This window comes from Dama dama, chromosome 7, assembly GCF_033118175.1.
Source record: "Dama dama isolate Ldn47 chromosome 7, ASM3311817v1, whole genome shotgun sequence".
Taxonomy (NCBI): Eukaryota; Metazoa; Chordata; class Mammalia; order Artiodactyla; family Cervidae; genus Dama; species Dama dama.
In genome coordinates this window covers 48417685-48443579 of record NC_083687.1, presented here as the reverse complement: position 1 = coordinate 48443579, position 25895 = coordinate 48417685, and the positions used below count along the sequence as shown (strand labels likewise).

The 25895-nt window shown below is 41.1% G+C and overlaps 1 non-coding gene across 1 annotated transcript; it reads left to right on the top strand.

Annotated features, from left to right (window-relative positions):
- The first annotated feature begins 1675 nt into the window (after positions 1–1675).
- On the top strand, positions 1676–1782 carry LOC133060079 (U6 spliceosomal RNA). Its single transcript, XR_009693741.1, has one exon. It is a non-coding gene; the product is annotated as a U6 spliceosomal RNA (small nuclear RNA).
- The last annotated feature ends 24113 nt before the right edge of the window (positions 1783–25895 follow it).

Here is a 25895-nt window from a genome sequence, read left to right as displayed (position 1 = left end):
TGTGTTGCAACAGCAGACACCCAAGAGGAACACCTTCCTGGTGACAGTACATTCCAAGCTTGGCTTTCTCTGTTGCAAAGCAAGTTCTGAGACCATCTGACTTCAAAGTGCAGAGGAAAGACAGTCTGTCCATTTGGAGGTGAGATGTTCAAAATGTGTGCGAACAATAATTTTAACTATTGAATTGCTTAACTGCTGCAAGACTTGTTTTTGTCTTCTGTGAAAGAAAATTTAAAAATAGTAACCATCACAGCATATGGTGAAAGAAATGTGAGAGGAAGTTTAGGGCCTTGTACATGTTAAGAATTCCACACAAGTCAGCCATCACATTTATTATTATTGTTGCTATTAAGATAGCATGGAGAACAACAGTAATAGGAATACAGAAAGATCTACCGAATCCAAAATTCTGTTTAATAAGAGCTTTACTACATGGAGCCTCTGTGGTTTCCAGCTTTCAAAGAATTAGCATGTAATAACTCAATGTAAAACTGAGCTGAATATATAAGGAAAATTGGAAGTTGCAGAAGATATTTGAAATTCCTCAATTATCGTTATTTTCAAAAGCATAACTTGGTGATACTCAGTAGGAAAAATGCTGACTAGACCAGGTTCTATTGGAACAGACAGTTTTTCTTAAAGAAGGGGGTAATAATAAATATATGAATTTTTTAAAGAAGTTATTAAGCAATGTAAAAATATACTACTATTATTTTAAAGATATAAGAAAATCATTTAAAATGAGGCAAGATGAATAAGAAGGTTCTTACTAAGAGGGGAACTGAGGCAGTGAGGATGAACAATTCTAGTTAGAGTTCAAGCCAAGGAACCTTTTGCAGTTCTGTGGGCCCACTGCAGTACTCTTGCCTGGGAAATCCCATGGACAGAGGAGCCTAGTAGGCCGCAGTCCATGGGGTCGCGGAGAGTCAGACACGACTGAGCGACTTCACTTTCACTTTTCATTTTCATGCATTGGAGAAGGAAATGGCAACCCACTCCAGTGTTCTTGCCTGGAGAATCCCATGGATGGGGGAGCCTGGTGGGCCGCCATCTATGGGGTCGCACAGAGTCGGACACGACTGAAGTGACTTAGCAGCAGCAGCAGCTCTAAGTACTGTGGTTCAGGGCTCTGAATGGCCCTAAATCCAAAGGTACAATCTGTTGGTCTCTGGGAGTGCCTGTGATTCTGGATTCTGCTTTATCTACAAATAACTCTGGAGAAACCAGTCCCTCTTACTGAGTCCCTGGGATGGTGGAGGAGTAAGAGGCAGAGGAGTGGGGCGTTGTTCTAAACCCGGGACACAGAGGACTAGAGAAATATGTGTCCGGTTAGTGATGAAGGTTCGTCCACATTCACCATAGCTAGGCACCCCTGCTGGGGTCAAAGGAGCCCCTGAGTCCCCTACTGGACCAGCAACTGTGTTCTGACCACCCAAGAGGGAGTGATACCGAGTGTTTATCAGAGAATGAAGCATGCATCTGCGTTCTAATGTCTAGCAAAACGACAAAAGAAGTTCACCATTAGCTTACACTAACGGTGTAAGATGCATACACTCATCAAGTGAGATGAAACTGCTAACCAAGGGCAATTTGTTCCATCATGAGTTGCAAGTTGTGGTCTGTGATTATAGGAGGAAGGAACATGCACACCACCTCCAGTTTAGAATCTGTTTGGGTGCTTGCTTCGGCAGCACATATACTAAAATTGGGACAATACAGAGAAGATTAGCACAGCCCCTGCGCAAGGATGACACGCAAATTCGTGAAGCATTCCATATTTTTGGAATTCAAGGCAGTGCAGCAGGTTCAGCGTCTTCCATTTCTTCCAAGTTCAAACCTTTCACTGGATATTTTGAGGGGTAACGATGAGATGATTGGATTTGAAGATATTCTTCATGACCCATCACAAAGTGAACTAATGGTTCTCCCACATCTGATGGTTGAACATAAACTTGGCTTGCTGTAATGCCGTGTGCTGTTCATGGAAGTAGAGGGACTGCATCTTGTTTATAGTTGTCTTTTCCCTATAATTTGATGTGCACAACATTAAAAGTACTAACACATGAGAAAAAAAAAAAAGAATCTGTTTGGGCAGTGGAATTAGGCTTATCCCAAACTTCAGGACAAGTTTATATTAGGCAACCAAGAGTGCACTTTCTAATAAAAAATAAAATAAAGCTTAAATGGCACAGGAGTCTCCATAGATTTCAAACGGTTCTCATAAAGTAACAGTTTGATAATTTAAATGGAAATGAATCAGAACATATAGATTAAATTTCCTTGAAAAACACATTGACTTTTTTATATTTTTATTAAATTTTCATTTCCAATATCGAAGTAGGTTCCAGAAAAAAAAATTAAAAAGAAAGGAAGGATAACGGAAACATGTATTCAGCTCTGAGTGTGATGTTGTTTCATAATATTTTCAGTAAATAAGAGACACTGAAAAGAAAATTAAGGCCATAGGAGTGCTTGTTGTGTAATACCCACTTTGTCCTTGAAAACAAGAAGAATCTGGAACATAACAGCAAAAATGAAACAACACTGGTTAAAATATAAAATTTTGTCTATTATATTTTTTAAACATAATCTACTCATTAAAGAAACATATTTTCAAGAGATTCCCTTATATATGGGCATCTTTGAATACTATCCACATGATAGGTTGAGATATAATTTTGATTTGAAACAAGGTTTTGAGGGGTAAATGGATAGAATGCTTATTAGAGGAATTTCCTGATAAATTAATAATCATCAAAGGAGATTAAAAAATGGAGGTTTATGAAAAGAAAGAAGGATGGGCCAGCATCATCAATATTAACAAAATAACTCAGCTAAGGAGAAAGGAGCACTATATATTACCTTGCTTTATTCTCACAATGACCACATTGTGTTTGTTCTTGTTAACTCTGATTCACAGAAATGGAAACCTAGGTTCATAGATGTAAAGAACTTTACTTAAGTTTGTAACTTAGCAGGGCATAAACTAATTCCCATCTCAGGCTATGACCCATCTCTCACACTGCTCCTTTTTCTTGATTTAGTTGCTCCCTGTGGGTAGATTACAAGCTCTAGTAGTTTCTTCAGACAGGGGGCATGCAAGTTATGTCACTGAGCCTTCCATGCATGAAAGTAATTTTGTCTTACACATGATGCATAGTTTTCCTGGGTATAGATTTCTAGATTGGAAGCTATTCTGGTTCAAAGTTTTAAAAGTATTGTGTTTTATTGTTTTCTAGCTTCTGGACTGCCATGAAGAGAACTGCAAGACTATCCTGATTTCTGAATCTTTGGGGTTGACTTTATTTTTCCTGCCTAGAAAGTTTTTGCTATTTTGTTTTACCCCACTGTGACCACAGTGTCATGGCAATCCATTAAATCGCTTATTCTTTTATATTCTTTGTCCTGGAGCCTTCGTAAGCTTTCTTAACTAGAAAATCTGTGCTATGCATTTCTGGAAAATATTATTTGTTTTGTTGATAATCTTCTCCTTCCTTTTCTTTTTTTTTTTTTGTTTCTCTTCTACGTATTGGAAGCTTTATTTTATTGAGTTATTGGCTTTCCTGAGCTGGTTTTCTAATATTCTTATCTTTTATTTGCCTATGTTCCACCTCTTTGTCTTTCTTTTCTACTTTGTAGAAATTCTTTAACTATCTTACAATTCTCTGACTGAACTTTAAAGTTTTAACTAATGTTTTTATGGACATGTAAAATTTGTGGGGCTTTAAAAACTTGTTTCCTTATTGTTGCATTTAAATAGTACTCTGCTGTGGTTTGCCATATCTGTTTCCTCCAGGTCACTGATTCCCTGTTGCATGTCTCCAACTTGTGTGTAAGTGACTTTCCTCTAATATCTGTTAAACTTTATTATTATTTTAATGTCTTTAAAAGTGAGGATTAGATTGAAAGTTTTATGGTCACATGGGTGGAGCTTGTGACTCCAAAGGCCACTCTCTTGGGGATCTCAGATTTCCTAGTGAAGTCTCCAGTGTGTGCACGTCTGCTTTAGTTGCTGAGTCACATCCAACTCTGTAACCCCATGGACTGCAGCTCTCCAGGCTCCTCTGTCTATGGGACTTTCCAAGCAAGCATACGTGCCTTCTCCAGGATGTCATCCTGACCTAGGGATAGAACCCACATCTCTTGAGTCTCCTGCATTGGCAGGTGGATTCCTTCCCACTAGTGCCACCTGGGAAGCCGCAGGCTGGAAGATAAAGGCTGAGCTACTCCTCTCTAAGCATGGAGGATGCACACCCCATGTGCACAAGTTTACATTTCATTCTAAGCTTTCTGCCGTTAACCATCAACTCTGCTACTGTGTCATAGTCATCCAAGTAGGGAACCTACTTCATTCTCTCCAGGAAATAAATCTCCAGTGTTTCGCTGTACTGAAAGGTGGTAAAGAATTCTAACAAAGATGTGGCAGGAGAGTAGAATCAGGGGCTGGAGCAGCTCTGTAAGAGGTAACGAGTAATTTCTTATTATTTTCGAACAATCTCTACTCTCATTTTCAGGGGCACCTAGTACCCCAAACCCCTGAAACATTGTATATTCTGTGTTATAAGTGTTTTTTGTGCTTGACTTTCTTTGCTGGCTTAATATTCAGCTAAGTCAAATTACTCATCACTTCATCATCTGCTTTCCATCTTCCTTTTTTTTTCTTTTCCTCTTGGTTCCCTCCTATTCTTCCTGTCCATTCAAAAAATAATTCCTTATAATTTTAGTGGATTTTCATGAGAGAAGAAGATTAAACATGCATGTTTAATTACTCAACTTTAACTGTAAGACTGTGAATGTCATATCTTCTTACAGTTACAAGCTTCAAACAGGATAATTCTTTGAGTTTTAGAACCCCAACACTAGCAAGAGTTAAAAAGAAATCCTCTTCTTTTGTTGTTGTTATTTATCAGTTGCTGAAGATGTGCTAGATCATTTTTTCCCTCACAAGTCTCACTATCTCCCTCCCTTGTCTTATATCACAACTCTGGAATTACAAGGGCTTCCCAGGTGGCTCAGTGGGAAAGAATCCACCTGCCAATGCAGGAGATGTGGGTTGGTTCGATCCCTGGGTCAGAAAGATCCCCTGCAGTAGGAAGTGGCAACCCACTCCAGTATTTTTGTCTGGAAAATTCCATGGACAGAGAACCCTAACAGACTGCAGTCCATGGGGTCACAAAGAATCGGACACAACTTGACGACTGAGCACACACACACACACACTGCAATTACAAAGGTTTTTCCTTAACTGCAACTCAGTTTATTGAGGGTTATTAGTGTAATCTCTGTGCTAATCTTACAACAACTGCTGAAAACTATAAATCAGAAACTTCTTACAGGCTACTTTCTTTTCTGTTTCTATTTACCCAGCACTCAGCACCGCACAAGACGCAGAGTGAGTCCTCATATAAATGTTAAATCAACGAACGAGTTTCTGATTTCAGGAGATTTGGAATCTAAGTAGGAAAACCAGCAAGAAGTCCTCTAGAAAGTGAGTGCAGCCAGGAGGCAGGCAATATGCTGAGAAGACTTTGCAGGAGACACAGGGCCCAGGGCAGCCACTTAATTTAACCATTCCCAATTTCTTTGGGCATCGAAGGCATTTAAAGAAAACATATTAGTGGAGACATTTATTGTGTCCAAAGCATGCTCTTCAAAAATCAAACAAGCAGCCCCCACCAAACCTAGTATTTTATGTTAACTGCTTAAAGGATGCATTGTTCTATGGGATGAAAAACACATGCCTATGTACGTGCATGCTCAGTTATGTCCGACTCTTTGTGACCCCATGGACTGTAGCCCGCTGGGCTCCTCTGACCATAGGATTCTTCTCCAGGGGATCTTCCACACCCAGGGATTGAACCAGGGTCTCTTGAACCTCCTGTATTGGCAGGGGGATTCTTTGCCACTAGTGCCACCTGGGAAGCCCTCTATGAAAAACACGAAACAAGACAAAGTAATCAAACGTGATACAGACAGGATGGTCTCAGACACTGATCAAGTCCAGCTTGACTCTAAACTCCTTGGAGGCAGAGGTGGTGTCTATACTGTTTGTTCTTTAGATATAGCACACAGACTGTCATCTGGTACCCCAGATGGTCTGAACTGATATGAATGAATGAATGAAATCTTGTTGTAAGCATAATGCTGTATCAGGCATCCCAGTCCACTCCATCAGCTATCATGGAACACCAGAAATTAAGTGGTTTATAAGTGAAAGAAATTTATTTCTCATAACGCTAGAGGCTGGGAGTTCCAAGGTCCAGGCACTGGCAGTTTCTGTGCCCCCTTTCTTTTTATTAGACAGTCCTCTTTTCCTTGTGTCCTCACAGGGCAGAAAGGGAGCTCTCGGGAGCCCCTTTTTAAAATGGCACTAATTCCATTCACGAGGGCTTCACCCTCAGGACCCAATCAACCCTCAAAGGTCCTCCCTCCTAATACTATTACAAAGAAGATTTGGTTTCAGCATATGAATTTGAGGGAATGCAAAAACATTCAGTCCACAGTTATTGGTACAGTCTAGATATTTGTGTAGCAGCTGCAAAGTATTTTTTACAATTAATTGTTCTCTGAGAATCCAAAATGAACTGAGCACCTGCAGAAAAAGATGTGAGGCTGGACAGGGAAATAGTATTTAGGATGACTCAGTGGGTAAAGAATCCGCCTGCAATGCAGGAGACACAGGAGACCCTGGGTTGGGAAGATCCCCTGAAGAAGGAAATGGCAACCCATTCCAGTGTTCTTGCTTCAGAAATACCGCGGACAGAGGAGCCTGGTGGGCTCCTGTCCAAGGAATCACAAAGAGACAGACACAATTGAGGGACTAAGCGGCCGGCACAGAAACTCCATGCAAAATGCCCCACAGAACAAATAGCTACTGAAGCTTAACCCTGTTCCCCATCCCTCTTGTTCAAGTAATACTATTTTACCAAAGACAGAGATAAATAATGTGACCTGGGTCTCTTGTGGGCATGTGATTATCCTGTCCTTGGACTGTTCTGTTGCAAATTCCCTGGCCGGAACTCTTTAGCTGTCTCTTAGCCTGCAGGACATTCTCCTCATGAGAGGCAGGGCTTGCAAAACATTTCACTATAATAAGGGGTCGAATACTGCTCAGATCAGCAAATGTGTCATTCACTTTAACAGTAGAGGTGAAAGGTACGGAGCACCTCACAAGGGGCTTAAAGAGCTGGACACAATCTGTATCCAGGACAAGAATCACACTCTGAAGCTGTCAATGAGACCCCTTCTATGGCCAGGGCTACTCACGCCTTTAGCTCTAAGTAATTTATGATTTGATGGCCAAGTTTTAATTACCTATAAAACGGTGTGGCTACTTCGTGCTCTGTCCGTGTCTCAGAGGGGCGCAGTGAAGGGTAATTACGTGCAAGCAAAGTTGCTGAATGGGCAGTGGAAATGGGAGTTTCAATTATTTTTAACAACCTGTTTACCGATGCTTTGGCGCTGGGTATTTTTCAGGCTTATGAGGTTCCTCATTGATGGCTTCAGGCAAGAAACCAACAAAAAATTGATGGAGAGGATCGGAGATGGCCTGGTACACGGGCAATATTCTCTTACTCGGGACTGTGATTACAACCTCTGAGTTCTACAGAGGTTTTAGACACAGGTGCAGAGATGTCTGCTTGTTTGAGCAAGGAAAATATCCCATTTGGTGAAAGATAAAATGCGCTTCTCATTGGAAGGAGAGTTCTTGGCTTGACACGGCCATGGGTCTTGCTCAAAAGGCACCAAAAATAACTCCGAAGTCACAGCACAGCTCACTGAGGCAGTTGTGAGGCATGCAAATGCTTCGTCCATCAGCTCAGACAGGAGTGAGTTTTACCATGAAAGAATGCAAATTATGTTGGACACGTTAATAAAGAAAACAGCACTATTTGAAAAAACAAAATAGCAGTTATTTAGCACTCTAGTAAAGAAAAAAAATCACTACCTAAAAAAAAAAAAAAAAAGAATTGAAGACTGCTGTATACACACACCATTATTCTTAGAAATAATCCATATGATATTTGAAACGTGTATTTACTTTCCTTCCATGAAATTTATAATACTTTACAAATCTTCCTATGTTTCTATTTGCTGCCCTAGTAAATTTGCCTGGTTATTTAAAGCGGTTTTATTTCTATTTTCTAGATGGCTACGTGGAGGGCTTGAGTATACTTCTTGGGATTAGACTACACATCAAAAGTCATGGCACACAGAGGAAATACAATCCAAGCTATTGATTCCCCAGTGGATGTTCACGTGAAAAAATAAAACACACAAAACCAATGTTTTCTTTCAGCAGGATCCATATGAGTATTTTTCTGTTTTCCAGTAGTGAAATGTGTCAGTGGTCAAGTCTGAGTTCATAGGAAACAGATGACTCTGTTTTTAGATGACACAGGTCCTTCCTCTTATTCAGATTTTCTTTCCACATCATGCATAATTTTTGGATATTTCAAGATGTCTTAGTAAAGCCTTATTATGCTTCGTTCTGATTTTGGGCAGGGAGAGTGTTCTGTACTGCCAGCGAGCCTGGAGACTGAAATTAACCGCGTCACCCTGGTTCCAGACCTTTTCTCCAAGATGCTGGCTCTCCTACGTTCCTCCTGTCAATCAAGGAGAAAACCATGACCCAGTTTGTTTCCTGGTGCTCTGCTCCTTGAGAGTAAAGGCATCTCTTAATCTTGCATTGGAGACCCCTCTCTGCACACACACGCTTTCTCTTTTAGTCAATAATTCGTTTTATTGGTTACAATGCGACTACCCCATTTCAGGCTTCTCCACAGCTGAGCACAGCTGCTCATGTTGGCTATTGATTCCATATGTTAGCTTGAAATTGTATAATAGTCTCTTCTAATAGTTGCCTTTGGCTTTTCCTCTCCCCACGCAGAAAAGTGCCCTCTGCCCCTGGCTTGGTATGCCAGTAACTAGAAATGGATCCCGATTATATCAACCATTCTTCACCAAGAAGCTCACACAGCTGTCTCCTGTTGGAATAGCTCACCATAGTTTTGGTTTGCCTGGCTTCATGATGCTCAGTGGAAAACATTGCGAGAGATCAATTCAAAAATTGTGGGCAGAAAGAAAATATGGCAGCTATGGAGGATTTAGTGACCTCTACAAATTTTCTCACTAATGTGTGAGAATTTGAGTTTATCTTCTCTCTGTTTATTCCTACATTCTCCCATTTTCTCCTCTGTTTCGACCTTTCAACCTTTATTTATTATGGTGAGCTGCATTTTTAACTTGTGTGAAGCATAGAATCTACTCCCTTGATGATGGCTGGAATAACAGCCAATCAGTTTCACCTCTGAAGGCTTTAAGGAAGCTGTGAGTTGCTGCACACAGCTGGAAGGCCCTAACAGTCCAGAGTTGAGACTTTGCCTCAGAGTTTCTGGGCATTTGAGTGATCCGAAAGCTCATAGTCTGCGTCACCAAGAGCCTTCCTGAGGTTTCCTTTTAGTGCTCCAACAGAGTCTCACGTCATAGTAAGAAACAACGCGGAGCACTTGATTCTTGCTCTTTGAACCCAGACAGCTGAGAGAAGAAGGCATGAAATCTAAGGAGGTTTGGGAAAACATGTTCATCAGACTGATCTTTCAAAAAACCTTTCAAAATTTATCTCAGTGAACCAAGGGTATGCAACTTTCCTAGGCAGATCCCTGAGCAAAAATCAAAGAGCGAAAAGAAGGGGAACAGAAAGGGAACACGGTTTTGCAAGCAGATTTGGGAATGTGGCAGACCTCCAAGAATAGAGCTAGGTTTATGCAACAAAGCCCCAAAGCTTGGAAGCCCCAAATCTTTCAACCTTCTTCCGCCTCTCCCTCTGGTACTTAAGTCCACGTCCCGGGGATCTTCCTTTGCTGTCCTTATGGCCGCCTCTCACATCTGTGTCTCTTTCACCTCATGCCTACACTACTTAAAATTTCCCTACACATTCCCTGTTTCTAGCCTTGTTCACCTTTAGTTAATCTTAGTGGTGAGCAGTCAGATTAATAGTCTCAAGATATCCCATTCATTAAGCCTCTATTCTGCAACAACTAGAAAAAAGAAAAATAACTTTTTCACTAGTACCCATAGAAATTAGACTAGTATAGTTTTTATGTGTGTGTATCTGTGTGTGTGTGTGTGTGTGTGTGTGATGGAGGTAGGTGGCAGGTTAAACCATCCACCCCAAAGAACCTCTGTCAAGTGTTCAATATTTTTAAGTCTCATGTTTTATATGAATCAAGCTAAGCGGGTTACAATAGAAATTCCCAAGTCTTTTGGTGACATCATTCCTCCCAGAAATAGCGCCTTGTTTATCCTCTAGCCGCACAGACCGCTGCCCCGCCGTCTCCTCTCCCTCTCTGAGGGAAATGCACTTAAAAACAGAACATTCTCATTTGACTTCTAGAACCACACACCCTGGCCCTGGGCCCTTTGGTCCTTCACGTGCTGCCGATGCTGCCTCCTGACCACTCCACAAAAACCTCCCTCCTGTCTGCTCATTAAGGCTCAAAATATGAGACGGAAAGACATGAAACACTTGACAGAGGCTCTTTGGGGTGATTTGTTTAACCAGCCGCTTACCTCCATCTCACACACACACACACACACACACACACATGCGCACAAACACACACACACTACTAATTGGTATGGCCACTGATGAAAAAGTCGTTCGATTTTTTTTTTTTTTTCAGAATGGTGACATAATGTCCACTTACTTCATTTCTTCTACTTAAAAAGCTTACTACAACCCCTCCATTTAAAAATAAATTCTTTTCTAATTTGAAGCTCCAATACTTTGGCCACTTGATGCGAAGAGCTGACTCACTGGAAAAGACTCTGATGCTGGGAAAAATAGAAGGCAGGAGGAGAAGAGGGCAACAGAGGATGAGATGGTTGGATGGCATCACCGACTCAATTGACATGAGTTTCAGCAAGATGTGGGAGACAGTGAAGGACAGGGAAGGCTGGCGTGCTGCAGTCCATGAGGTCGCCAAGAGTCAGACACGACTGAGAAACAGAACAACAATCCTAATTACAAAATAGGATATCTTCTATCCTTTGGTATTTGTTTCCGTAAGAATATTGACCAAAGCAAAAGGGTTGACCAAACACTCCTCTGAACCAGCATGCGTGAGTTCCTGAGATATCCATGGATGCTCAGTCAGTTGAATTCACCCACAGTCTCAAAAATTAAGAGAGACCCGATGATGAAAATACACACTATTCTTCATTTTAAGCACCATGAATGAGTTCTTGCATTGTTCCTCCTCTGGGCTACCATAGCTATTTTCACACTTCTAAGCACTCTTTCATTTTTCTTCGTCTCCTCTTTGGGCACAAAGTGATCAATGAGCTCTATGCTTGGCAGATGATGGATGCTTAATAAAGATATCATGAAATATATTGAATAAAGGATAACTACAGTGATAGTTGTAGGGATACATTTTAAAGTTTATGGAATGTTTTCAGTTTTGAGTGATCCACCTGTTTTCGGAGTTGTGAAATTAGAAATTCCACCCACAAGGAAATTTCACAGTTCAGTGAAAAGGAAGGTTGTTGTTGATGGGACCAGCATATATTAGTTGCTGTCTGCATGCATGACAAATGTTTTAGAAGCAGGAAAGCATCACAGGGCTCTTGTAAGATTTTTAGAAAAATAAATAATTGGGATACATTTTCCTAAATATGTGTTCAGCTAAAAAAAAAAAATGCTAATCTTGACCTTCCTAATCCATTATCCTCACTTCTAAAACACAATTTGCTTTGGTTTTATATAGGTTTTTCCATATGCCAGATAATTAAGGATCCTGCCTTTGCAATTTCAGAGAAATGTGAATTAAGCCTTTTATGAGACCATGTGGGTACAGTTTGAATCTACTAAAGAAGGAAATTGAACATTAAGCATTAACACCTTCCTTTTGCTCAACCACACCTTCCAAGGGCTCACATACGGAGAACACTTGTGATGGGGTGCCAGCTTTTTGTGCCGCTTTGCATAGCCAGCTTACATTTAGGGCTCCTATTAACTTGAAAGAGAGCTCCAGGTGCATTCAAGTTCTGCTGAAGAAATGGAAATTTGGAAGCTTTATTATTAGCTTAGGCCTTTTTCAACTCTCACGTGAATAAGAGATGGAGAAAAGTTATTAGAATCTATTTTTTTTATAACTACTGCTTTTAGGAGTGACGTCAAACTGAACATAAAGGTAGGTGCTGAGACAAAGGTGTTGGGACTCTTTCTTTCTGAGTGGTAAGATGACCTGGGTCTCCTTCATCTTTACCAAGGCAGGCAGGCTTCAATATGACTCAAAATAAACGTTAATACAGGTATAAAACTTGAAGTATTTGACACTCAGGTAACAGGAATCCTTTGGCGTTAAGGAGTAGAAAACTATTCTGACAAGTGAAAATGGAGAATTGGTTGGGATTCTGTAGAAATAGTTCACAGAATCCAAGGATAGAAGGTAGAACCAGAAGCAGAGATGTTATGGAAACCACACAACTGCTAACATCTCTGATTTCTAAATGTGCAATGGGCTCCTTTTGCTTTCTCCATAGGACAGTTGTTTTCTGGAATATATCTACGCACAGCAGCTGTGGAGCTGCCACGTTACCAAGTTTACTAGGTCTCTCAGTTCAAGGGAGCAGAAAGACCACCTACTATTTCTTTGTCTTCTCCAGTCCAACCTTCTGCTCTGGAAGACATAATCTGATCGGTCTAGTTCAAGGTCGAAGCCAAGTATGCAGCCTTTGTCAAGGATGGGAGGAACAGGATCACACGGTACAAATCCCTCCACAGGAGTTTTATCTTGCTTCCTTTTCTCTTTTAAAGGTGCAGATACCTACTCCATGAGGCAACTGGTGCCATCAAGACATTTGCACGTTGCCTAATCACAAACACTGCAGACAGGACCTGAGGTCCAGTGAGGTCCAGTGCGGTACTATGAGGGGGTTCTTGTCTCCTCCTCAAACACTTCCTTCTCATTTTAAAATATACTTTAGTATCTCTGTGGGCTGATGTCTCTGCATTTCCAGTCTGTCACGTTCAATTCTTTTCTCTATTCCCAGCTCTCCTGTCTCTCCCTTCTCTTTGTCAAGAGAAATAGTGTTGGACTGGAGCAGGGGTTCTCAATGGGAACCAGCATCAGAATCACCTAAAGGGCTGGTTAACCCTCATTTTGCTATTTCCCACTCCCAGAGTTTCTGGTTTGGGGTAGGACCCAAGCTCGTGCCTTTCTGACAACAGCAGTGATGTTTCATCTGGGGATCACACTTTGAGAACTATTGGACAGGAGAGTGGAAAAGAGTTATTGCAATTCAACCCCCTCATTAAACCATCAAGGACTGTTCTTTCAGCCCTCGTTCTCTGGTCCACCCCCAACAACTCCTGACTGATAAGGTCTTGTAATATCGTCAGTAAGTCTATCAGCAGGAATGAGACACGGTGCCAGTCCTCAGTGATCTAGCAAGAGAAATAGGACACAGCTATCTATACAGAAAAGATCTTAATGACCCAGATAACCACTATGGTGTGATCACTCACCTAGAACCAGACATCCTGGAGTGCAAAGTCAAGTGAGTCTTAGGAAGCATCACCATGAACAAAGCTAGTGGAGGTGATAGAATTCCAGCTGAGCTATTTCAAATCCTAAAAGATGATGCTGTGAAAGTGCGGCACTCAATATGTCAGCAAATTTGGAAAACTTAACAGTGGTCACAGGATGGAAAAGGTCAGTTTTCTATCCATTCACAAAGAAAGGTAATGCCAAAGATTGTTCAAACTACAGCACAATTGCACTCATCTTACATGCTAGCAAAGTAATGCTGAAAATTCTCCAAGTCAGGCTTCAACAGTATATGAACCGTGAACTTCCAGATGTTTACAATGGATTTAGAAAAGGCAAAGGAACCAGAGATCAAATTGCCAGCATCTGTTGGATCATAGAAAAAAACAGGAGAATTCCAGAAAAACATCTACTTTTGCTTTATTGACTACGAGAAAGCCTTTGACTTTGTGGATCACAACAAACTGTGGAACTCTTCAAGAGATGGGAATACCAGACCACCTTACCTTCCTCCTGAGAAATCTGTATGCAGATCAAGAAGCAACAGTCAGAATCAGACATGTAACAACGAACTGGTTCCAAACTGGGAAAGGAGTACGTCAAGGCTGTGTATTGTCACCCTGCTTATTAAACTTATATGCAGAGTACATCATGTGAAATGCCGGGCTGGATAAAGCACAAGCTAGAATCAAGATTGCTGAAAAAAATATCAATAACCTCAGATATGCAGATGACACCACCCTTATGGCAGAAAGCGAAGAAGAACTAAAGAGGCCCTTGATGAAAGTGAAAGAGGAGAGTGAAAAAGCTGGCTTAAAACTCAACATTCAGCAAACTAAGATCATGGCATCTGGCCCCATCACTTCATGGCAAATAGAAGTGGAAACAATGGAAACAGTCAGACTTTATTTTCCTAGCTTCAAAATCACTGCAGATGATGACTGCAGCCATGAAATTCAAAGAAGCTTTCTCCTTGGAAGAAAAGTTATGACAAACCTCAGTTCAGTTCAGTTCAGTCGCTCAGTTGTGTCTGACTCTTTGCAACCCCATGGACTGTATGACAAGCCTATACAGCATATTAAAAAGCAGAGACATTGCCGACAAAGGTCTATCTAGTCAAGCTATGGTTTTTCCAGCAGTCATATATGGATGTGAGAGCTGGACCACACAGAAAGCTTAGTGCCAAACAAGTGATGATTTTGTAGTGTGTTGGAGAAGATTCTTGAGAGTCCCTTGGACTGCAAGGAGATCCAACCAGTCCATCCTAAAGGAAATCTGTCCTGAATATTCATTGGAAAGACTGATGCCGAAGCTGAAGCTCTAATACTTTGGCCATGTTATGCAAAGAACTGACTCATTGGAAAAGACCCTGATGCTGGGAGGGATTAGGGGCTGGAGGAAAAGGGGACGACAGAGGATGAGATGGTTGGATGGCACCACTGACTTGATGGACATGAGTTGAACAAGCTCCAGGATTTGGTGATGAACAGGGAAGCCTGGAGTGCAGTCCATGGGGTCGCAAAGAGTCGGACACAACTGAGCAACTGCACTGAACTGAACTGACCTTTATAAAGGGGCTTCCCTGCTGGCTCAGTGGTTAAGAATCTACCTGCAAAGCAGGAGATTGATCCCTGGATCCGGAAGATCCCTTGGAGGAGGGCGTGGCAGCCCATTCCAGTATTCTTGCCTGGAGAATCCCAAGGACAGAAGAGCTCAGTGGGCCACAGTCCATAGGGTCACAAAGAGTCAGATATGACTGAAGTGAGTGAACACGCATGCACATCTTTCCATAATGGTATAGTTGGACTATTCCTTTCATTGTCTAGAGCAGCATACTTATTTAAATCAGTTCTTTTCTTTCACCTATAAGCAAGCCTGATAACCATTATATCTACTTGGCAGAGATGTTGTGAGGATTCAAGTAGGCAGTACATATGTAACTTTACAACTGCTGTAAATATTAAATAGTGTGGCTTGTATCTAATGTACTGGGAGCATCTGTTTCTTTAGTATGTGGGGCTCATGAATCGTCTCCCCCATGGACAGCTCTAAGTTCATCTTCCTGTCTCCCTGGCTGTTCAACCTTAGGGAATTTCTGACAAACCATTAGCATTTCCAGAGTTGCTACAGTGCTGAGCTCTGACTATTCACCCCTCTACCCACTTCTCTAGACTTCTGAAATCCTGGTTTGGCCTGAGTTGCTAAAATTTTCTGCCTTATGCTTATTCCCTATCTTATCTGAATTGCTGCTCTGCTTTCATCTTTGAGCTTCTCTACACAACAGCCAGAATATCCTTTATTGATGCAAGTGAAGTCACATTATTCCTCCACTCAAGCCCATTCAAAAGCCTTCCACTGCTGTGAGATCTTGTGTAATCTGTGTGCTAAATCACTTCAGTCGTGTCCGACTCTATGCGACCCCATGGACTGTAGCCCGACAGGCTCCTCTTTCCATAGGCTTCTCCAGGCAAGAATAGAGTGGGCTGCCATACGCTTCTCCAGGGGATCTTCCTGACCCAGGATCGAACTTGTGTCTCTTACATCTCCTGTTTTGGCAGGAGGCTTCTTTACCACTGGGGGCTTCCCTGATAGCTCAGTTGGTAAAGAATCCACCTGCAATGCATGAGACCCCGGCTTGATTCCTGGGTCAGGAAGATACCCTGGAGAAGGGGTAGGCTACCCACTCCAGTATTCTTGGGCTTCCCTTGTGGCTCAGTTGGTAAAGAATCTGCCTGCAATGTGGGAGACCTGGGTTTGATACCTGGGTTGAGAAGATCCCCTGGAGAAGGGAAAGACTACCCACTCCAGTATTCCGGCCTGGAGAAGTCCATAGACTATGAGTTGGACATGACTGAGCGACTTTCACTTCTACTTTCTTTACCACTAGCGCCACCTGTGTAAACAGGCGCTTGCCTTATTTCTCTGAACTTATTTCTGTACCACCCTTCTCCTTGTTCTTCATCATCCCCATGAACTTTCCTACTGCTGCTTGAACACAATGATCATTTTCCTGACTCAGCCCTTCCTATCGCTTGGAAAGTTCTTTTTTCACCTCTTACCATAGCTGATTCACTTTCTACCTTTAGGATTCAGTTCACTGGTACTTCCTCAGATGCTTCCCCTGTCACATCATCTTGTTTATTTCCTCTGTGACGTGAAGTGAAGTGAAAGTCACTCAGTCGTGTCCGACTCTTTTCAACCCCATTGACTATACAGTCCATGCAATTCTCCAGGTCAGAACAGTGGAGCGGGTAGCTGTTCCCTTCTCCAGGGGATTTTCCCCAACCCAAGGATCAAACCTAGGTCTCCCACATTGCAGGCAGATTCTTTACCAGCTTAGCCATCACAGAAGCCCAAGAATACTGGAGTGGGTAGCCTATCCCGTTTCCAGTGGATCTTCCCAACCCAGGAATTGAACTGGGATCTCCTGCATTGCAGGCAGATTCTTTACCAGCTGAGCTACCAGGAAACCTTATTTCCTCTGTAACCTCATATAATCTACTTTTTTCTCTGTTACTTACTTTCTAACTCCTCTGCTAGACTCTAATTACCCATTTTCCACTAATGAGGTAGTTTCCTGCCCATGGCTATCACTTAAAGTGGAATTATGTGAGGGTGTGAGCAGAAGAGGTGGGACATCTAATCAAGAAGAGATGTCTATACTGCCACCTAGATGACCTTCTTATTTCTGATATTTTCTTTAGGGAAAACAGCCTGCTGTTGCTGCTAAGTCACTTCAGTCGTGTCCGACTCTGTGCGACCCCATAGACGACAGCCCACCCACCAGGCTCCCCCGTCCCTGGGATTCTCCAGGCAAGAACACTGGAGTGGGTTGCCATTTCCTTCTCCAATGCATGAAAGTGAAAAGTGAAAGTGAAGTCGCTCAGTCATATCCAACTCTTCGCGACCCCATGGACTGCAGCCCACCAGGCCCCTCCGTCCGTGGGATTTTCCAGGCAAGAGTACTGGAGTGGGGTGCCACTGCCTTCTCCATGAAAAACACCCTACTAGGGTCAGATTTGCCATTTTTTCCAAGTACTGCTTTTACTGTATTATTTTTCGGTATGAAGAACCTCCTGAACACACACACACACACACACACACACACACACACACACACACACACACACACTCTTTCACACAGCACATTAAATCTAAATACCCACATAAATTCCCACAGATTTTTTGTGTGTGAGGATCAAGAACTGACCTTGAGTTTTTTAAACTCTCTGTGCAGGAATTTGCAAGTGAAAATTGCAATTTGCAAGTGATTATTCTACAAATCAGAGAATATGAGAAACATTATTCATTGTGCAGTATCTAAGTCGTGTCCAACTCTTTGCGACCCCATGGACAACAGCACACCACTGTCTCCTGGAGTTTGCTCAAACTCACGTCCATTGAGTTGGTGATGCCATCTAATCATCTCATCCTCTGTCTCCTCCTTCTCCTCCTGACTTCAGTCTTTCCCAGCATCAGGGTCTTTTCCCCGATGAGTCGTCTCTTCATATCAGGTGGCTCAAAATATTGGAACTTCACCTTCAGCATCAGTCCTTTCAATAAATATTCAAGGTTGATTTCTTTTAGGATTTACTGGTTTGATTTCCTTGCTGTCCAAGGGACTCTCAAGAGTCTTCTCCAGAACCACAGTTCAAAAGCATCAAATCTTCTGTTGTCCATGGTGTGTGGGATCTTAGTTCCTTCCCCAGGGATCAAGCTCAAATCCCCTGTATTGGAAGGCGGATTCTTAACCACTGGACCACCAGGCAAGTCATGAGCAATGTGGTGGATTTAAAAAGCCCAGATGGTTTTTGCAGAGGCGACAATGGTTGTGATCTACTCTTCCTCTGTATGGTTGCTCCAGGGTTGAAGGTAACAAATAATATCCTTATCCAGTGAAATTGACTCTTTGAAGGAGGCAGCCAACGTTCAATCTCTTTTCATACTTGCTTAGGGTCTAAGCTCCATTATTGAAGGCAGTAACAGCAGGATGGATGAAGACTTGTAAAACACGTACCGTGGCAGCCCTCACATATTGTAAAAGGTGAAGTCCATTTACACTTCTCATTTAGCTGAATGAGAATGAGTCATTTGCTTAATGGATAATTTTAACTTGATTTCCAATAAGTGGATTAAGTAATTGAAGCACTTCAACATAAGGCAGAATATTTGTTATAGCGTTTGGAAAAGAAACCATAGCCAGATCTGTCAGCAGCTTAAGATGGAAAATTCCTATTAGTCAATCTATCAATCACGGTTCATTATTAAGCAACATTCTAATGGTCTGGCTGCCGTGCTGACATGTTGCAGGCGTTTGCAATGTTACACCAAGGTTGCAGGCTATCCTGATAGGCATCACGCTGTTAGTCCACTTGGTTAAATAGAAGTTGATTTTATATTTAGCTGTGCATGGAGTGTACAGATGAAACAAATCACTCCTATAAGCTCAACAAGATGAATAGTTGCTGTTGAAAGCTAGCAAGGAGCTGGATGTAAGATTAATATGCAGTCCCAAGTTCCACTTCCAACAATTTTTATTGATTGTGTGAAAAAGTACTAAAATTCATGACTTCTTAGGTGAGTTAGATGGAAACTCTTGCATAGCTATAGTAGATGTAATTTCTCTGAAATGCACCATTTGTCTACAGACGGCAGCTTTTTGTTTGGGACCACGTGCAATGAATTCCATGATGAGAGCAAAGACTTTTTGGTGGCACTCTCTGCCAGGTTCCCAAGTAGACCAGGTTCCCAAGCTAGCTTCTTTGAGCTCTTTGGTCTTTGCCAAATTGCCTTTTTGGGAGAATTTTCTAAACGTCCCCCACTGCTGTGGTCCAAATACCAGGACTTATTTGGTGTTTGTTTTTCCATTCCCACAAACCACAAAAGATTGAATTTTCATGTATCTTAGCATTAAGATCTTTCTACTAACATCTGAATGGCATTCCAGCTTATTTGGCACAGGGCTCCCCCTTCTTTCAATAGGCTTGCGGAAAAAGAGGCCATTAAGGCCTGCCCTTAACTATTTCACTTTTATAGTATGGACCTAGGCTTCGGGTGAATGAAAGGGAGGATTGGGTCAGGGTTGGTTCAGCGCACACAGTCCAGTTCTGGCTATTCAGTCATGTCTGACTCTTTGTGACCCCATGGACTGCCCACCAGGGCCCTCTGTCCATGGGATTTGCCAGGTGAGAATACTGGAGTGGGTTGCCATTGCCTTCTCCAGGGGATCTTCCTGACTCAAGGATCGATCTGCATCTCCTGCATTGCAGGTGGATTCTTTACTGACTGAGCTACTGGGGACGCCTTCAACCAGCACACTTTGCTGTTTTTCTTTCCTTCAACATTTGTTGTTGTAGTTAATACTTGAATTCAGTTATAACACTAAAATTTTGATGAGATGGGGCTGATGGGTGAGTTCCATTCCAGACACTGTATTCTTTTCTAGGAGTTGGACGTGATGGCCAAACATAATCAATGAGGACATGGAGAGAGTGATTGTTCTCCCCTCATCTTTTCCATAATTATGATATTTGAGTCACATTTATCAAAGCTTCATCACATCAATCAAGGTTCAAATCTATTGAGATAAGATGAGTCCCTTGATTCCTCAGTTGAACCAAGTTTTGCTGCACATTTGAGTTTTGATTCTCCTAAAATAGCTTTGAACTCAATCTTCAAACCATCTCTTTGGCTCAGAGCCCAGATAAGGTAAAATTTTTTCCCCAAAGTTTCAACTTTGTATGAAAATTGTATTGGAAGAGCTGACTTCCAAAAGTATTGAGGTATGGTGACCCTAGCTACTCTATTTCCCATTCTCTAAGTTCACTAGTGTCTTACTTTACACATGGCAGTACTTTTTAAACCTTCTAATTATATATCATGTTTATGTTTTCTCAGAGACCTAGATACCCATGCAAATTTCAAAGCAAGTGATAACGGTTCTGATCATGAGATAATACACTTTGAAATAAGAGGGAAAGAGACTTACTTAAAAAAAAAAAAAAAAAAAAACAGTGGGCAGTGCCTTAGTATCTCTTTACTTCATCCTCTTGGAGGGTGATAAGTGCTTCCTTGAATGTGAGGCAGAGAGAGTATAGATATGAGAAACCATCAGCACTCCACAAGAGAAATGGCAGCGAAAGAGTTAGTAACTTAGAGAAGTCTGGTGCTCTGAACATGAAGTTCTAAGTGTGACTGAATAGATGGGCAGCTTAGTTGGTCTCTTAAATAAACAGAAGGTGATGGAGGGTGCACTAAATATCCTCCAAAGACACTTTCCTTTGGCCGTGAGCAGATGCCTTTGGGACAGAGATGTTTTCAGTAGCATTTTCCATTCTAACCTCTCCCCTTCTCCATTTCTGGTCTTCATATTATAGGGATAAAGATTATTTCATACATATATACAATAGAATATTACTCAGCCATAAAAAGGAATGAAATTTGGTCACTTGTAGGGAGGCAGTTACACCTAGAGTCTGTCACACAAAGTGAAGAAGTGAAAAAGAGAAAAATACATATTGTATTAAATATATGAATGCATATATATGGAATCTTTGAAAATGGTTCAGTTGAACCTATTTGCAGGGCAGAGATGTAGAGGTGAGGAACAGACACGTGGACACAGGCGGGGCGGGGGTGAGGGGCTGAATTGAAGAGCAGGACTGAAACACACACACTACCATGTGTCAAACAGATACTAGTGGAAGCCGCTGTATAGAGCAGGGAGTTCAGCTCGGCGCTTTGTCAGGACCTAGACGGGTGGGGCTGAGGGGATGGGGGGAGGCTCACCAGGGGGCAGAAATATGTGTCCTTACAGCTGATTGACTTGGTTACACAGCAGAAACTAACGCAACAGTGCAACGCAATTATACTCCAAATAATAAAAATAATAATGTCCCCTATGCTTTAGCACTCCCATTTCCAAAAACATTAAAGTTGATTTTCTCATTCATCTGTATTAAAAGTCTAAATATTTACTTGATTTTGTTGGGTCAATGACCCTGTAATTCCTTGTCACTTAATATCATCATTTTTAAAATAATAATGGTAAAATAGTATTCCATGCGATAATTTTTAATACTGAATGTGTGAACATGTTCTAACACCCTCTCTTCAGTGAGACCTTACATAGGGAAGTGATTGTAGTTCAGCAAGGTGTCATCAAAAAACAGCACTTCCTCTTTTCTCTCTGCATTGAATTCTGCATTAAGATTAAATTACGTTTTAGGAGGATTTCCATTTGTCCACCCAGAGATTTGAAAATTCCCAGGTAGGGTACAAATAACTTAAAAACTTGCTTATTTCCCATATTATCTCCAGCATGTATGACTGCAGAGTTCTAAAAGCCTTGTTTACGTGGCTACCATCTGAATGGCTGAAAGATAAATTGTGTTGGCTTAGACACCTATTTCTAGAGATGAAAAGGCACTTATCAAAAGCACAGCACATAATAGGCGTGCTTTTGCTGCAGACACAAAACACAAATATAAAATGCATAAGGTAAATCTTCACCAGGAGAATTCTACTTTTCCCCTGGTATGTTTACACACAAAGATTACATCAAATGCTGTCACTGGCAGGATCATCTTATGTTGTTAATAAAAACATGTCACATCATTAATCCACTAAATGAAATGACTGCTTTTAGTTGCTTATGTATTAAATTCTTATAATGAGCTTATGGTACAGAGGATATAGCATTGTAGATGCATGTTAGTTACATGAAATATACCTGATTAATCCAGGCCCTTCATATTATTGAAAATATAGACAGATATAAAGCATTCAATGGAAAATCTTATGATGTATAAATTCTATGCTATGTCTTATTAAAGGGGAATCTATTACAAATGGAATTGCTTTATGTCCCTCTCTTGCCCATGTCCCTCTTCTTTCTGCAATACTTGGTATTCGAGGAACCATGAGAGAAAATGAAAAATAGATGTGGACACTTGTAAACCCAATGATGTTGCTTTCTAATTTCGTGAGGATGGATGTTGAGCAGGTCTGTCCCACTCTGTCTGACTCTGGGTTGGAGGACTGTGGTACTAAGAATGCTGGTTTGAACCTCATTTAAAACTTCCTGATCATGCACACACACACACACACACACACACACACACAGGAAGAAAAGCCAGTGCAGAGAGAGAGAGTCCTTGAGTCCTTCTGCCACATAAAATTTAGCAGCCATTCAACAAACAATTGCTTCATGTTAGAAGCGTGTTCTAATTAAACGTTAGTTGCTGACTCTGCCTTGACCTCTGCTTCCTGTGTTAAAAATCACCATCCTAAAAAGCTTACTTTATGCATTTCGTAATTACAAAAAGTTCCCAGAAGACTGCAATGTTTTATCGTATTGCTGCTTTTTGAAAAGGAAAGAATGTCTCCATACCTCTGTGTGTGAATATATATATATATATATATACATAAATTTATATGTGTGAAGATACATGATTGTATTTCACAAAATTTTTGCAGTCATATTCCAAAAAGCACGAGGGAGATGAAAGAATATGGGTAACACAGGGGGAAAAGGGGCTGGAGCAAGGAAAACAATAGGTACAAATTTCTACCAGTTTCCTCGGGCATCCAGAGCAGCTGCTTAATGACACATGTATCATTATATCCTGGAGTAGTTGCAGGGCAGAAACAGACTTGATTACACTACAGACAATTGTTTCACAATAATTCTGGGCCATTTTTCATTAGCTGTCTCCCCTCACAGCAAAACACGGGGTCATTTTTTTAAGGAGCAAAAACAAAACAAAACAAAACACTCTTCTACCACAAAAAGGTTGTCCAACAGTTAAAGATTTTTAATAATTCATCATGCGAAACATTTTAGGCTCAGTGCGAAATTTCTCAGCCATGACCACAAAGATGAGTGAAAAAAAAACAACAAAAAACCCAGAGCTTAACTTGATTTTAGAAAAACAATAGGGTAAATAAAAGAAATTACATGCTCACTTTTCATGATTCGTGTACCTTTTTTTATTACTTGGCTGTTTCTGACAGGCTTTGTCACTAGTAGGTGCAGTCAAAAGGGTTTGTTTTGAACAAATTGATTAAGAAGCTGATTTCTTTTTCAAAGATGCATCAAAAACTATGCCTTGGTTATTTGTTTTGTTTAAGTATTTTCACACATCAGCTGACTGCCAACGTATCAGAGAATTTAAAGTTTTATTTCTAAGGAAGATGGGGAATTTCAGTCAATGTTCCTGTCTTTCAAGGAGTAGCATTGGGTACCTTAAGACTTTATTTTTCCTTGGAATAATAATAAATAATAGTTGTACGGAGCTAGGTAGGTCTCAAGTGACTATTCAGACCAATGGATAAGCATTAGTTTACTAATCCCCACAATCACTCTATGAGGTAGGTACTCTTATAATTTCCATATAGTAGACTCTAGGTCAGGGACCTTCAGTCCATGTTGTGCAGAACCCCCTTGGGTAGTCTAACGAGACTGAACATGCAACAGAGAAACTCATTGTAACCTGCAGTTACTGTCAGAGGATCATGACCTGATTTTCTGGAAGATGGCAGGTATTAAATATAAGGTCGGAAAAAGGACACATACAGCTGGGAAAATCAAACCTGCAGATTTAAAAAGCACGATAGAGTTAATGTTTGGGAGAGAAGTTCACGTAAAATTGTAACTCTTCTTGAGTTCCGAGATGACAGTGCAGACCTTCAGCATAACTGAGAACACATCCCTGGCAGAGCTGGCAAGAGCTCTAAGACGAGCCCTTTCACAAAATCACATGTTAAATGTATTAAACAGAATTCATAGGATTGCCAAGGAAATCAATTATATTGAAACAGTTGACAAATATTTATAAATTGTTATATATTTATATGGATGCTTCATCATTAATGCATGCAATAAGCGTATCTATGGGGGAAGCCTAATAACAAACCTAATTTCAAAGCAATGATGAATGTAAGCAATATTTTAGGATAATTTCAGTATCTCTAAAGGAATAGTCTCCCTGTGGCTTCTACTGATGGCAAAGCCACAGTATTGCTAATACCATTGTCATGTGTTGCCTGTTTTCGTAATCAATGGGAATTCTAACTTTTGGTGGAAGAATAGTGAAAATAAAAATATAATTCTGTGAATGAACTTGTATACAATTAATTTTATTTTTTTCGAAAATTCTGAATTCAAAGTGTACTGTTTCTAATCTCTGAAGTACACCACCAAATATGGCCAGTTGACAAAGTAGGTGAGCCTTACCAATGGTTGCTAGGAAAGTGGGAAGGAGAGAGGAAACCCAACCAGAATAACTGGAAAATATAGTATGAGCCACCAGGACACATTTTCAGAAGCGATCATGCTCCTGCAAGATCTCAGTCTAAACAAGCACTATGGTTCAGAGCTGATCCTTTAGGTTAAAGAAAGCTCTTCCCTGATGGACAACTTGGAGTGGGCGTGGTCAGGTCTAGTTACGAGGATATTGGCATTCAAATTACCAACGTGGCAATTCAGGGATGTGTTGGTGTGCTTCTTAGTTGTAATGATGGTGGAACTTTGGATGCTGGATGCTGTTGGAGACACTACTCCTTGCTCTTAAGAGCAGTCTACAAGGGGTGACAGACAAGGGCAGAGATCGGAAGGGCACAGACTGACGTCTGTTCCTGTGAAAGGCACAGAGGTGTGTTTTTCATATACATACATGTGTGTGTGTGTATATATATATATAATATATATTTACATGAAATTGAAGAAACAGCATCTTGAAATGCATAAAATGAAATCAACCATTCCAGAGCTTAGCTGGGAAGTGGCGACTTCCATGTGGCTGTGGGAAAAAAAAAATTGCCTAGTAGGATGTGGGAATCTGGGAGAGACTTTTCAGTCACACTCACAGAAGCAGCCTAAGGCTAGATTTTGAAGTGTTTCATCGTCATGCAAAAGCCTTTAGACATTCTTCTACAAGACACAAAGACCTAAACCGAGATCTTTAAGCAGGAGAGTGAAATAATTAGATCTGTTTTATAGAGAGACTTGAGCAACTCTGAATTCAAACTTAGAAAAGTGTGTCCCAGAGCTCCTCCAATTTTTCAAGTCTAATTTGTGCTGCTTGTCTTTGCCTGACACCATCCTTTTTCTTTGCCTCCATTCAGGAAGCCAGCAGTAGACTGAGTGCCATGACAGAGGCAAAGTTGCCGTCTTGTCAGCAAAATGCAACTTTACATGGTCCCCGCCACTGGGGCCACCGCTTTTTTACTTAATGAATTATGGCCCATGGTTGGGTCAGCAACTGTCAGCTGGGCAACCATCCCTATCTATTTCATGCAGTCTGATAATGTCGGAAAAGCTTTCAAGGTTGAGCTAAT